Source organism: Gorilla gorilla, chromosome 22 (assembly GCF_029281585.2).
Source record: "Gorilla gorilla gorilla isolate KB3781 chromosome 22, NHGRI_mGorGor1-v2.1_pri, whole genome shotgun sequence".
NCBI lineage: Eukaryota > Metazoa > Chordata > Mammalia > Primates > Hominidae > Gorilla > Gorilla gorilla.
In genome coordinates this window covers 15,671,524-15,686,373 of record NC_073246.2, presented here as the reverse complement: position 1 = coordinate 15,686,373, position 14,850 = coordinate 15,671,524, and the positions used below count along the sequence as shown (strand labels likewise).

General features: G+C 47.8%; 1 pseudogene; it reads left to right on the top strand.

The window, feature by feature from the left end:
• LOC101138104 (ankyrin repeat domain-containing protein 18A-like) overlaps window positions 1-4,625 on the top strand; it is a 69,497-nt pseudogene extending 64,872 nt beyond the window's left edge.
• Window positions 4,626-14,850: the final 10,225 nt, after the last annotated feature.

Sequence of the window (14,850 nt, the reverse complement as noted above, 5' to 3'; positions counted from 1 at the left end):
ACTTTATTACTGGGCTATTTACACATTTTAATTGTTTCTCATAAAATATATAACATTACAATATTTACTGAAGTAGGATATTTTTGTATCATATGTACGATGATAATTTATAGGGTATTTTAAATGATGTTTTTTAGCCACCTTAAGTTTTAAGTGGATCTTGCAAATGAAAACAAGTATTATTGAGTCTGATATACTCAAATTGCCCAAATATCAGCTGTTTAAACAACCAAGTCATCACTGATACTTTAGTAAAGGTTAGTAAAGGTCATCGAAGGCTTATTTGCAGTTTACAGTTTTTATTACTTAGGAGACTTAAGTAGTACCTGCCAGGTTTGTCCATGCTAATGCTATGATTTTGTTTTTGTAGTTCAACCATATTTTGTATGGAGATACTTTGAGGCTCTGTAAATATCTGGTTACTCCTCAGAACCCACTAGATTTAGCATTTCATGGATGACTTGTGTTTGAACAATTATTACTATGGTGGTTGCCAGATGATTATTTTCTTATTCTCTTCTTTGTTCTACATGGAGAAATAAAACCAATAAATAAGGGAGAAGGAAAGCTCATGATTCTGATGCTCCAATTCCCCAAGATTAGGCCAGTGGTAGACATTCCAAGCTGACTTGATGTGTTTTTGATTTGTCTCCATTATTCTGTCAGCACTTTTTTACTTTCTGGCACAAGATGTTCTAAGCTCATCTTGTATTTTCTCTGCCCCAGTGCTGCAATGAGTAATTTTTTTTAGAAGCAGAGGTGGAGCCACTGAGAAAGCACAGGCAAGCCCTCCCCAGTGTGTACTCACTGGTCCCCAACAGAAGAACAGCTGCCGCATCCACTGAGGTACCAAGAAACTAGCAAAGGGCCTTCTGGCTCTCTGGGGACAGTCCTCATGTGGTCCCTGGCTCAGCCTCAGAGGTTCTGGATTAGTCTTCCTGTAGCCTCTGAGCTGTGTCTTTAGATCGGGGCTCTGTGGGAAGGGCCCTGGGAGACCCAACAGCATAGTGTGTCTCATCTGCCAAATGTCCTTCCCTTCCTCACACTTTGACACTCAGGAATAGGGTAGATGGCGTGTCCAGGCAGTGCCAGGCCACCTCACTGTCTCCTTTGAGATGGGCCCAGAGGGCCTTTGGGGTGAGTGTGGAGCTGGGAACCTGGAGCCTGAGGCCGACTGTCTCTCCCTGTGTCTTGGAGGAAAGGCCGTTTCCCAAAAAAAATCCCCAGGGCCTGACCTCTGGGCACACATGCAGGGAGGGAGGGTCCGTGAGCTGAGGGGGACATTGTAATAAGACTTTGAGCACGGCTGCTCAGGGGCCTGGTCAGTGGACCATGGTCAGAGGTGACCTGGTCATCAGGACCTAGTCATTTGGGACCTCATCAGCAGGTGCCTGGTTAGTGGTGGGCTCCTCAGTAAAGGCCTCATCAGTGGGTACCTGGTGACCTAGTCATTGGAAGCCTGGTCAGTGGGGGGACCTAGTCAGTGGTGGCCTTATTAGTGGGGCCTGATTGGATGGAACATAAACAATGAAAAACTGGTTGGTGGGGCATATACAGTATACCAGGGGCCTGGTCAGTGTGGGGCCTTGGTGGCTTGGAGCCTGGTCAGTGAGGGCCTGGTCAGAGGCGGCTTGGTCAGCTGGGGACTCATCCATGGAGAATTGTTCGGTGGGGGGTCAGGTGAGCAGCAACCTGGTAAATAGTGGTCTTTTCAGTGGGAACCTGGTCTTGTCCCTGGGGACCAGGTCAGTGGAAAATTGGTCAGTGGAGTCTGGCCCATGAGGCCTATTAAGTGCGGGCCTGGTTAGGAAGACATGGTCAGTGGGGACTTGATCAGTGGGACCTGGTCAATGGAGGAGTGGTCATTAGGGGCCTCATCACTGGGAACCTGGTCAGCAGCGGTTGGTCAGTACCTGGCCCACTGGCCACTGTGTGACCTCAGGTAGGGGGTTTGTCTGTGGAGCCTCACCTCCATCTGCAGGGAAGGTGAGTCAGGGCACCCTGGAGGGTGGCTGGAAAGAGAAGGTGAGGAGATGTGTTGAATCCAATACTGCTTGGCAGACCTACAACTTTACAAATGACCAGTGTTCCACCTAGAGAGGGTGCCAGCCCTCTCAGCATTATGCAGTGCCCCTCCTCTGTCTGCATCCCCAGGACCACCATGGGTGGGGAGGGCAGAGATTGGGGAGCACCTATAGAGGCTCTAATGCTCTAAGGTGACAGTGATGAGGACCTGGCTGCACCCATGAGTGGAGAAGCTAGGCCTGTCCAGAGAAGCAAGACAAACACACACATATGTGTGCACACACACACACAGGCACACATGCATACACAAACACATTGCATGCACACATGTCAGTTCAGGGGATAGAGGACACTGACTCTGGGCCCTGTTGACCCAAGCAGGCTTCCATTGTGGTGGGTTGTGTCACCCCACAATGTCACTGTTGCTGAGTCCCCATCGCCTCTGTGTTGTGGAGCAGTTAGAGACACACAGCAGTGTCTGTGAGTGGCTCTGTGTGAAGGACCGTTTTCTAGATGAGAGGCACATCTCAACACAGCTCACTGATCAGACTCAGGTGAGTGGGACCTGCTCTCTTCTCTTCCTCCTGGCTTGGGGACAGTCACTATCAGGTGGGTGGTTTTGGCCTCTGGGCAGCTACTGAGGGTAATCCCTGAACACTCACCGGGTGCCTGTTCTGTGCTGACAGTCATCTCATTCATCCTCGCAGCAATTCCATTCTCCATCTTTTCTGATCACCCCCGTGACCACCCAGGACAACCCCATCAGGGCCCTGTCACCAGGCCCAGTCCAGCTCCATGATAACCAAGACACAGGTCCAGAGACAACTGTCCTGCATCGTGCCTGCATCTGAACCCCCTTTGTGGGTAGTGACCAGCACAACATGGAAGAAGCCAGGGCAGCATGCGGCCAGCTGCTCTGCAGCCCCAGATAGCTCCTGGGCCTTGGGAAGTCATTCTTAAAGGGGAAGCTGGTCACTTTGAGGTCCCTGAAGGGAAGGGTGAATGAGCATCCCAACAGCCCTGGCAGCCAGCAGCATGCCATACATCTTCTCACCCAACCTGTGTGACAGAGACCCCCTCCTGGGGCACAAGTCCCATACCTAAAGCATCCTGTCCCAGTTGGACCTCATCCTGAGCCCTGGGAGGGGAGGGGCACCATAGGCCCCCCTGCAGCAGCCAGGATTACCACGCAGGGTCTTGGCCTTTTGTGGCCCTGGCCAGACTTAGAATTTGGCCCAAGACAAGACAAACTCACTCAGAGCAGCTTGTCAGTACCCGGGGCCTGTGTATGCCAGGCGAGGCCAAGCTGGCTCAAAGAGCAACCAGTTACCTCTGCAAGGGTGTGCCAGGAGCAGGTGGACCAGCCACCAACCTCCCCCACTCAAAGGAAACAGGGATGGCCAGGTTCCCACAGCCTGAGTTACCACCACCTGACAGCTGATGGAGTGGAGGCCTGAGGAAAAGCAGATGGCACTGGGGCTCTACCTCCAGAGCAGAATAACTGATTTACCCTGACTGGCAGGGAGTAAGGTTGGTGGCTGGTCCACCGGCTCCTGGCACACCCTTGCAGAGGTGGCTGGTTGCTCTTTGAGTCAGCTTGGCCTTGCCTGGTATGCACAGGCCTCAGTGCAACAAATGTGCTGCAAATGGAGCCACATAGAGGAAATGAGCAGCAGGCTCAGGAGCGGGGTGTGCACTGCCTTTGGGGCTCCATTCCATGCATCAGGGCTTCTACAGCACTGTGGGCTTCTTGGATGCCAAGAGGCAGACCACAGGCCATCTTGAGAAGGACTCTAGTAAGAGCTTACTTGGGTATGTGGATGATGTCCAGGATGTTGGCCTGGTGTCCCTGAGACAGCATTAACAGGTCCGTGACTGGGTCCAGGTCCTGCCTGGGCTGATTGGCACAGAGCTCACTGACAGTGTGGAAGGCATCTATGGTGAAGTGGTGTCTATGTTCAAGTGCAGAAAAGGCCCAATCTGGTGGATGAACCACACGGCCAGCTCTGCATGCAGGCACAGTGCCACATTTTTTGTCACTTCCTGATGCGCCCCACCAGCACTGAAGAGTTAGCCTGGAGACAGGGCAAGAGGAAGGCTGAGAAGGATGAGTTGATGAGTGCCAGATTCTTCCTGGCCCTGAGCCCACCCCCAGGGCGACACTCAACCTTTAGGAGTGGGAGAGCAAGATTGACGGCTTCAAGTGCTTCACCAAGAAGACGGACAACAGGGCACTCAGCTCAACTTCACAGCCAATGAGTGGTGATGGGCTTTAAGAAAGAGCATCAGAAGGCTGCCAGTACTTCAGCCTCAGCCAGGCCTTGGAGCTGGACCAGGCCATTGACTTCAGTATAGATGCCTTCCACACTGTCAGTGAGGTCTTTGCCAATCAGTCCAGGCAGGACCTGGACCCAGCCATGGACCTGTTAATGCTGTCTCAGGGACACCGGACCAACATCCTGGACATCGTCCACATACACAAGGAAGCTCTTACTAAAGTCACGGAGAGCAGACAACAAGTGGCAGAAGGGAAGATAGAGGTGCAGAGGCTGATGATGTCAGAATCACAGGAACAGGATTTCTTTGGCCACTTTGGCTGAAATTCACCACTTCCATCCAATTCCAGTGAGAGACATGGACTCACAGATGCAGCATTTCTTGCAACAAGAGATACTACTTTTTCAAAAAGTCACCCAGGAATTGATAGTGTTGAATGACTCGATACTCCATCGTGGACTGTTTCCAGTTCAAGGATACTTTCTACAGCAGAATAATAACACTAGCAAAGAGCTAGTACGAGCATGGTTTTGTGCTCAACTGAAATCCAGCTGAATACAGAATTGTATAGGAAACAGTTAATATGGTGATAGAATAGAAACGGTAGAAAATGTGAACTAAATCATGCTATGAATGCCTAAACTACCGCTGTAACTTTTGGAAAAATGATAATACCATTTTATTGCTTTTTGAAGTATGAATATTTTAGTGTATATGCTCTAGACCTCAAACCCTATAAAGAGTCTCAAAGAAGTTGGCTGGATAAAGCCTGCTGTGGACGGCTTTATATTCAAAGATTGATGATGCAATTCGAATATGTGTCCACACCGAATCCCATGTTGAGTTATATTTCCTAATGTGGAAGTTGGATCCTGCTATAAGGTGATTGAATTATGAAGGCAAATTTCTCATGAATGGTTCAGCACCATCCCCTTGTACCATCCTCACAAAAAGTGTGACTTCTCATGAGATCTGGTCACTGAAAACTCTATGTCACATCCTTACTCTCTATGTTTTCACCTTGCCATGTGAGAGAACTGATTCTTTCTTTGCCTTCCATGATTATTGAAAGATTTCTGAGGCCTCCTAGAAGCAGAAGCACTGTGCTTAGAACCATGAGATGATTAAACCTCTTTTTCAAAATAAATCATACAGAAAATGGCAAATGAAGACTGGAGCATTGCTATAAAGATACCTGGAAATGTGGAAGCAGCTTTGGAACCAGGTATGGATGGAGGTTGGAAGAATTTGGAGGGCTCAAAAGAAGACAGATAGATGAGAAAACTTTTGGACCATCCTAGAGACTGGTTCAATGGTTGTGACAAAAATCCTGACAGAAACATGGACAGTGAAGGTCAGGCTGAAGAGGTCTCAGAGAGAAATAAGCTTTCTGGAAAATGTCTTCCTTTTGGATATGGAAAGCTTACACAATGCCTGTACCATCATTGTACCTTAGAAGCTGTGAACTTGCTTTTTATTTCAGAGACTCATAGGCAAAGAGACTGTAGCCTTGACCCAGATGACACTTTGGACTTTGCAACTTTGAGTTAATGCTGAAGTGAGTTAAGACTTTGGGAGACTGCTGGCAAGGCATGATTGTATTTTGCAATGTGAGAAGGATATGAGATTCGTGGGGTCAGGGACAGAATAATATGGTTTTTCTCTATGTCCCTACCAAAACTCATGTGGAATTATATTCTGTAATGTCAGAGGCGGGGCCTAGGTGGAAAAAGATTTAGTCATAAAATGGTGCAGGTAGATCCTTCACGAATGATAAAGGACCATCACCTTGATAAAGGACCATCACCTCCTGATAGTGAGTGAGTTCTCATGAGATCTGATTCCTTAACAGGCTGTGGAACCTCTTTCCTCACTCTGTCTTCCTCCTGCTCCTGCTTTAGGAGGCATCTCATTTTTCCTTGGCTTTCTGATATAATGAGGAGGCTTCCTGATTCCTCCCAGAAACAGAAGACACTATGCTTCCTTCACAGCTTGCAGAACCATGAGTCAATTACACCTAACTTTTATTTACAATAATACAGAAAATTAGAACTGCAGAGAGGAGCTGTGAAATGTCTTCAAGGCCTTTTTTCCTTTGTCTTGGCTATTAGCACAGGGCTTCTTTACATGCAAATTTCTGAAATCTTCTTGAATTTTTCCCCTTAAATGGGATTTTTGTTATTGCTACATAGCCAACCTGCTATATAGATATCTGAAAAGTAGAAGCAGGCTCAGTAGTGGGTAGCAAACAAAGATTGGAAGGGTTTGAAGGGATAAGAGTATGAGAGGGAGTGGGAGGGAGTGATTTAATCATGGATGGGTGGGGGTGGATGTGGAAGGAAAAAAGGGGTGGGTAGGGTGGGAGGGAGTAGACTGGCTGTAGGGTGGTGGGAGGGTGGTGGGTAGAGGAAGGGGGAGTAGCCTGCTGCAGAGGCAGAGCCTCATGGAAAACCCCTACTAGGGCAGTGCACCTGTGGCTTTGCAGGTTTGAGAACCACGGCTGCTCTCATGGACTGGACTAGTATTGAGTGCCTGTAGCTTTTCCACACGGAGGGTGCAAGCTGTTGGTGGGTCTATGAATCTGGGGTCTGGAGGGTGGTAGTCCCCTGTGTGGGGGCTCCAAGTCCATATTTTCCTAATGCACTGCCCTAGTAGAGGTTTCCCAAGAACTCTGCATCTGCAGCAGGCTTCTGCCTGGAAACATTGAGAGGTGGGGGTGGGAGGCAGATCCTTCACCAATGGTTAGGCAGCATCTTCTTGACGCTGTCCTCATGATAGTGTGTTCTCATGAGATCTGGTTATATAACGGTGTGGCACCTCTTTCCTCTCTCAGTCTTGCTTCTACTCCTGCCATATGAAACATCTCCTTGCCCCTTGGCCTTCTGGTATGATTGGGAGGCTTCCTGATCCTCCCAGAAGCAGAAGCCACTATGCTTCCTTTACAGCCTGCTGAACCATGAGCCAATTAAACCTCTTTTCTTCATGATCATACAGAAAATTAGTGCTGTGAAGTGGAGCCATGAAAAGCCTTCAAGGCCCTTTCCCCTTTGTCTTGGCAACCAGCACTCAGCTCCTTTTCATGGAAATATCTGAAGCCTTTGTGAATTTTCCCCCTGAAAATGGACTTTTCTCTTTTACCACATTGCCAGGCTGTGATAAAGATAGCTGACAATGTAGAACCAGGTTCAGAAGTGGGTAAAAGACAGAGGTAGGAAGAGTTGGGAAAGCTTAGAAGACAACAAGATGAGGAAAATGTTGGACCACTATAGAGAATTGTTAAATACTTGTGATCAGAAGGCTGAGAAAAGGGTAAACACTGAAGTCCAGACTTGAAAGTTCTCAGATGAAAATGAGGATTTTCCTGTGAACAGGGGCCAAGATTACATTTGATTGGCCTTAGCAAAGGACGTGGCAGCACAGGGACCCTGCCCTGGAGATCTGTGAAACTATGAACTTGGGGGTGATGATTTAAGATGTATCTGGTCAAATGAACATCTAGGCAGCATAGCACAAGAGGTGTCCTGTCTGCATTGAACAGCCTGTGTTCTTATGTGTGACCTAAGAAATAACTTCAAGTTGGAACTCCAAGTGGAGATCTAAAATTTGGAAAATTTGGAGCCTGGCCAAGTGGTCAAAAAGAAAAGCTGATTTTGAGGGGGAAAATTCAAGAAGGCTTAGGTTATTTGCATAAGAAGGAACCCAGTGCAAACAGCCAAGACAGTGGGAAACTGGCCTTGAAGGTATTTTAGAGACCTCTGCAGCAGCCCTTGCTGTCAGAGACCGTGGGGCCTAGGAGAATGGTTTCCTGGGCCAGTCCCATGGCCCTGCTGCTGTGCTCAACCACAGGGCACTGCTGCCTACATCCCTGCAGCTCCAGCACCAGCCATGGCTGAAAGATGCACAGGTACATCTTGGGTCACTGCTTCAGAGGTGGCTCAAAGCCTTGATGGTTTCCACATAGTGTTAAGCCAGTAGGTGCACAGAGAAAGAGACTAGAGGCTTGGGAGCTCCTGTCTAGACTCCAGAAGATGTACAGAAAATCCTGGATGTCCAGGAAGAAGCTTTTCCAAGATGCAGAACCTCATGGGGAACCTCTACTAGGGGAGCAAAGAAGAGACTTATAGGGTTGAAGCCCCCACAGAGGGAGGCATCAATGTCCAAACCCCAGATTCACAGACCTACAAACAGCTTGCACCCTCAGTGTGGAAAATCTATGGGCACTCAACAACAGCCCTGTCCATGAGAGGCAGCCGCAGAGGCTGAACGCTGCCAAGCCACAGGTCAGATCTGCCCAAGGCCTTGGGAGCTCAGCCCTCACAGCCCTGTGCCATGGATGTGGGACAAGGATTCAAAAATGATGATTTTGGAGCTGTAGGATTGAGTGACTGGCCTGCTGGGTTTTGGACACTTATGTATCCTATGAGTCCCATCTGTGTTTTGTGCTTCTTTCTAGCAATTTTTTTTTTCTGTTGCCTGGGAATGCTTACCCATTGCCTGTACAATCATTTACCTTGGAAGTAGTAAACTTGCTTTATAAATCAGTGGGTCATGGGCAGAAGGGAGTGTAGACTTATCTCAGATAATACTCTGGGCTTTGGGCATTTGAGTAAATGCTGGAATGAGTTAAGATTTGAGAGACTCTAGGGAAGGCATCATTGCATTTTGCAATGTGAGAAAGACATGAACATTGGGGGACCAGGGACAGAATAATATGTTTTGGCTCTCTGTCTCTACCAAAATTCAAGCGGAAGGTTAATGGGAAATGTTAAAGGTGGGGGCTGGTAGAAGGTGATTTAAACATGATGGACAGTGGAGGTTGGATGGTCGGGCGGGTGGGGAGGGTTGGGGGGGATTGGGTGGTGAGGAGGGTTGGAGGGGATTGTGGTGGGGTTGGGGGTGTAAGGCAGGGGTGGGGGTGCATCCTTCACAAATGGTTAAACACCATCTCCTTAATGCCGTCCTTCTGATAGTGAGTTCTCTTCATGATTTTGGAGCTGTGAGACTGAATGAACACTGACCTGCGGGATTTTGGATGTCCATTGGGCCTGTGGTCCCATTTGTGTTATTGTTCTTGGAAATTTCTTCCCTTTGGATTGAGAAAGCTTACCCAATACCTGTACCATCATTGTACCTTGAAAGAAACGAACACCCTTTTAACTTCAGGGACTCATAGGCGGAAGAGACTGTAGCCTTGTCTCAGATGAGACTTTGAACTTTTTACATTTGAGTTAATGCGGGAATGAGTTAAGGCTTTTGGAAACTTTGAAAAGGCACGATTGTATTTTATTCTGTGAGAAGGATATGAGACTTGGGGGGGTCAAGGTCAGCATAATATGATTTGGCTGCGTGTCCCTGGAAAAACTCATGTGGAATTGTAATCCCAAATGTTGGAGGTGAGGCCTGGTGTGAGATTATTTAATCATGAATGGGAGGGGTAGGAGTGGAAGAAAAAAGGGGTGGGTAGGGTGGGGAAGAGTAGGCTGGCTGTAGGGTGGTGGGAGGGTGGTGGTTAGTAGGAAGGGGGAGTAGCCTGCTGCAGAGGCAGCGGCTCATGGAAAACCTCTACCAGGGCAGTGCGCCTGTGGCTTTGCAGGCTTTAGCCCCCATGGCTGCTCTCATGGGCTTGGCTGGTGTTGAGTGCCTATCACTTTTCCATACTGAGGGTGTGAACTGTTGGTAGGTGTACGAATCTGGGGTCTAGAGGATGGTAGCCTCCTGCATAGTTACTCAAAGCGCTTATTTTCTTTCTGCACTGCCATAGGACAGGATTTCCAAGAGGCTCTGCCCCTGCAGCAGGTTTCTGTCTGGAACGGTAGTGGGTGGAGCTGTGTTGGGGTGCGGATCCTTCACCAATGGTTAAGCACCATCTTCTTGATGCTGACCTAGTGAGAGTGAGTTCTCATGAGATCCGGTTATAGGATGGTGTGGAACCTCTTTCCTCTCTCAGCCTTGCTCCTACTCCTGCTGTATGAAACATTTCATTGCTGTTTTCCTACTGGTATGATTGGGAGGCTTCCTGAGTCCTCCCAGAAGCAGAAGCCACTATGCTTTCTTTACAGCCTGCAGAACCATGAGCCAATTCAACCCCTTTTCATTATGATCATACAGAAAATAAAGTACTGCAAAGTGGAGCTATGAAATATCTTCAATGACATTTCCCCATCTTCTTGGCTATTAGCACTGGACTTCTTTTTAATGCAAATATCTGAAGGCTTCTTGAAGTTTCCCCCTGAAAATGGACTTCTTTTTCTTCTGCATTGCCAGGCTGCAACAAAGATAGCTGAAAATGTAAAGCAGGTTCAGAAGTGGGTAACAGCCAGAGGTTGAAGAGTTTGGAGATCTTGAAAGAAGACAGGGAGATGAAGGAAAGTTTGGACCATTGTAGGCACTTGTTAAATAGTTGTGATTAAAAGGCTGACAGAAGGATGAACAGTGAAGGCCAGGTTTACAAGGTCTCAGATGAAAATGAGGAACTTACTGGGAACAGGAGCCAAGGTTACCTTTTGTTTTGCTGTAGCAAAGAACATGGCTGAAGGGGGAACTTGCCCTCAAGATCTGTGAAACTTTGAACTCGAGGGTGATGATTTAGTGCATATCTGGTGGAATGACCTTCTAGGCAGCATAGCACAAGGGTGGGGATCCTGTCTGCATCAAACAGCCTGTGCTCTCATGTGTGACTGAGGTTATGTGTGACCGAGGAAATGACCTCAAGTTGGAACTTATATTTAAATGACAAGCAGAGCTCAAAAGTTTGGAACATCTGTAGCCTGGCCAAGTGGTTAAAAAGAAAAGCTGATTTTCAGGGGGAAAATTCATGAAGGCTCCAGAAACTTGCATAAAATGGAGGCCAGTGCTAATGCTCAAGACATTGGGGGAAAAAGCCTTGGAGGCATTTCAGAGATGTTTGTAGCAGCCCTTGCTGTCAGGCTCTGGGGCCTAGGAGAGAAGAATGGTTTCCTGGGCCAGCCCCATGACCCTGCTGCTGTGTGCAGCCTCAGGACACTGCTGCCTGCATCCCAGCAGCCCCAGCTCCTGCTCCAAACTTGGCTGAAAGATGCACCGGTACAGATTGCATCACTGCTTCAGAGGGTACAGGCTATAAGGCTTCATGGCTTCCACATAGTGTTAAGCCAGTGAGTGCACAGAGCACTAGCCCAGAGGCTTCAGAGCCTTCATATGGATTTCGGAAGATGTATGAAAATGCCTGGGTGTCCAGACAGAAGGCTGCCAAAAAAGCAGAGCCTCCTGGGAAACCTCTACTAGGGCAGTGCAGAAGGAAAATATGGACTTGGAGCCCCCATACTGGAGGCCAGCATCATGCAGACCCCAGATTCATAGACCCACCAAGAACTTTGTACAGTCTGTGGGTAAAAACTACAGGCGGTCAACACCAGCACAGCCCGTGAAGGCAGCTGTGGGGACTGAACACTGCAAAGCCACAGGTAGAGAGCTGCCCAAGGCCTTGGGAACCCAGCCCTCATACCCTTGTGCCCTGGATGTGGGACAAGGATTCAAAAAGGATGACTTTGGAGCTGTAGGTTTGAATAACTGGCCTGCTGGGTTTTGGATTTTCATGTGACCTGTAAGTCCCGTTTGTGTTTTGTTCTTCTCTCTGGCAAAAATCTTCCTTTTGGTTGGGAATTCTTAGTCAATGTCTGGACAATCATACCTTTGAAGTAGTTAACTTGCTTTGTATTTCAGAGGCTCAGGAGCAGAAGGGACTGCATCTTTGTCTCAGATGAGACTTTGGGCCTCAGATATCTGGAATCAGTTAAGGCCTTGGGGGTCTTAGCCAAGACGATGGAGAAAAGTCATTGAAGGCATTTCATAGCTTCACTTCGCAATACTAATTTTCTGTATGATCATAACAAAAAGGGGTTTGATTGGCTCATGGTCCTGCATGATGTAAAAAAAAGCATAGTGTCTTGGGGAATGGTAAGTAAGGCATCAATGTATTTTGCAAAGTGAGAAGGACATGAGATTTGTGGGGCAGGTACAGAATAATAAGATTTGGCTGTGTGTCCCTGTGGAAACTCATGTGGAATTGTAATCAGAAATGTTGAATGTGGGGCCAGGTGGAAGGTGATTTAATCGTGGAGGGCACTGGGTGTTGGAAGGTGGGGATTGGGGAGAATGGGTGGATTATGGTGGGGGTGAGGGGTGAAAAGTGCAGGTGGGGGGAGGATCCCTCACAAATAGTAAACACCATCTCCTTAATGCTTTCCTCATGTTGGTGAGTTCTCGTGATGATTTTGGAGCCGTGAGATTGAATGGATACTGGCCTCCTGGGTTTTGGACTTGCATTGGCCCTGTGATCCCATTTGTGTTATTTTCCTGGCAAACCTCTCTCCTTTGATTGAGAAAACTTACCCAATGGCTGTACCATCATTGTAGTTGAAAGAAAAGAACTCCCTTTTAAGTTCAGGAACTTATAGGCAAAAGGGTCTGTAGCCTTTTCTCAGGTGAGACGTTGAACTGTTTACATTTGAGTTAATGCTGCAATGACTTAAGACTTTCGGCAACTTTTGAAAAGGCATGATTGCATTTTACTCTGTGAGAAGGATATGATATTCGGGGGATCAGGGTCAGAATAATATGGTTTAACTGTGTGTCCCTACCTAAACTCACATGTAATTGTAATCCCGAATGTTGTAGGTGGGGCCTGGTGGGAAGTGATTTATTCATGGATGTGACAGGGGTGGGGTTGGAAGTAAAAACAGCTGGGTAAGGTGGGGAGGGGTAAGCTGGCTGTAGGGTGGGGTGTAGCAGGTTGGGAGTAGCCTGCCGCAGAGGAAGAGGCTCGTGGAAAACTCTACTAATGCAGTGCACCTGTGGCTTTGCTGGGTTTAGCACCTGTAGCTGCTCTCATGGACTGGGCTGATGTTTAGTGCCTGTAGCTTTTCCATACTGGGGGTGTGAGCTGTTGGTGGGTCTATGACCCTGGGGTCTGGAGGATGGTGTCATGCGGGTTCCGAGCCCATATTTTCCTTCTGCACTGCCCTAGTAGAGGTTTTCCAAGAGGATCTGCCTCTGTCTCAGGCTTCTGCTTTGAAACAGTGGGTGGTGGATATGGGATAGTGGGCGGATCCTTCACCAACAGTTAAGCACCATCTTCTTCATGCTGATCTCCTAATACTGAGCTCTCATGAGATCTAGTTGTGTAACAGGATGTCACACCTCTTTCCTCTCTCTGTCTTGCTTCTACTCCTGCCATATGAAACATTTCATTGCTGCTTGGCCTTCTGGTATAATTGGGAGGCTTCCTGAGTCCTCCTACAAGCAGAAACCACTGTGCTTTCTTTACAGCCTGAAGAACTGTGAGTCAATTAGACCTCTTTCTTTATGTAGATACAGAAAATTAATGCTGTGAAGTGAAGCTATGAAATGACTTCTAGGCCTTTCCCCCAATCTCTTAGCTAGTAGCACTGAGATTTTTTCAATGCAGATATTGGAGGCCGTCTTGATGTTTCCCCTGATACTGGACTTTTCTTCTTTTACCACATTGGCAGGCTGCAACAGAGATAGCTGACAGTGTAGAAGCAGGTTCCAAATAGGGTAATTGCCAGAACTTCGAGAGTTTGGAGAGCTTGGAAGAAGACAGGAAGATGGGGGAAAGTTTGGACCATTGCAGAGACTTGTTAAATAGTTGTGATTAAAAGGCTGACAGAAGGATGGACAGTGAAGGCCAGGTTTGTAAGGTCTCAAATGAAAATGAGGAACTTACTGGGAACAGGAGCCAAGGTTTTTTTCTTTGGCCTTAGCAAAGTAATTGGCTACACAGTGACCCTTCCCGGGAGATCTGTGAAACTGAACTTGAGGGTGATGATTTAGGGTGTATCGGGTGGAATGAACTTCTAAGCAGCAAAGCTCAAGAGTTTTCCTGCCTACATTGAACAGCCTGTGCTCCTATGTGTGATCAAAGAAATGACCATAAATTGGAACTTATATTTAAATGAGAATCAGAGCTTCAACAATTGGGAAATCTGTAATCTGGTCCAAAAGACAAGCTGATTTTCAGGGGGAACATCAAGAAGGCCTTGGATATTTGCATAAAAGGATCCCAGTGCCAATAATTCAAGACAATGCGAAAAAGGCCTTGAAGGCATTTCAGAGACCTTTGTAGCAGACCTTGCTGTCACGGGCCCTGGGGCCTAGGAGAAAAGAATAGTTTCCTGGCCCAGCCCCATGGCTCCACTGCTGTGTGTAGCCTCAGGATACTGCTGCCTGCATCCCTGCTGCTCCATCTCCAGCTCCAGCCATGGATGAAAGATGCACAGGTACAGCTTGTGTCACTGCTTCAGAGGATGCAAGCTCCAAGCCTTGGTGGCTTCCACATAGTGTTAAGCCAGCAGGTGCATAAAGCACAGGACTACAAGCTTCAGATCCTTCATCAAGACTCCAGAGGATATATTGGAAAGTTTGAGTGTCAAGCCAGAAGCTTTTCCAGGAGGCAGAGCCTCATGGTAAACCTCTACTGGGGCAGTACAGAAGGAGAGTATAGGGTTGGAGTCCCCATACAGGGAGGCACCATTTTGCAGACCCCAGTTT